Genomic DNA, 267 nt, shown 5'->3' with positions numbered 1-267 from the left:
GGTGAGTATCCCTATTCTTGTTTGTCATTGTCATCATTGTTGTTACCTCCCTTGCCATCGAGATCATCATCGTCACCATTGCCGTCGTCGTCGTCATCGTCATCATCGCCATCACAATCATCATCATCATCAATGTCATCATCGTTGTAGTCGACATCATCATCACCATCGTTACCTCATCACATCACTGCTGCTGATGTTTTTATGGCCATCATCATCATTGTCAGTGCCACTTGTGTTGGTGGTGGCATTATCACCACCACCACC

Source organism: Octopus bimaculoides, chromosome 16 (genome assembly GCF_001194135.2).
Source record: "Octopus bimaculoides isolate UCB-OBI-ISO-001 chromosome 16, ASM119413v2, whole genome shotgun sequence".
Lineage (NCBI taxonomy): Eukaryota > Metazoa > Mollusca > Cephalopoda > Octopoda > Octopodidae > Octopus > Octopus bimaculoides.
Note: the sequence above shows the minus strand (reverse complement) of the source record.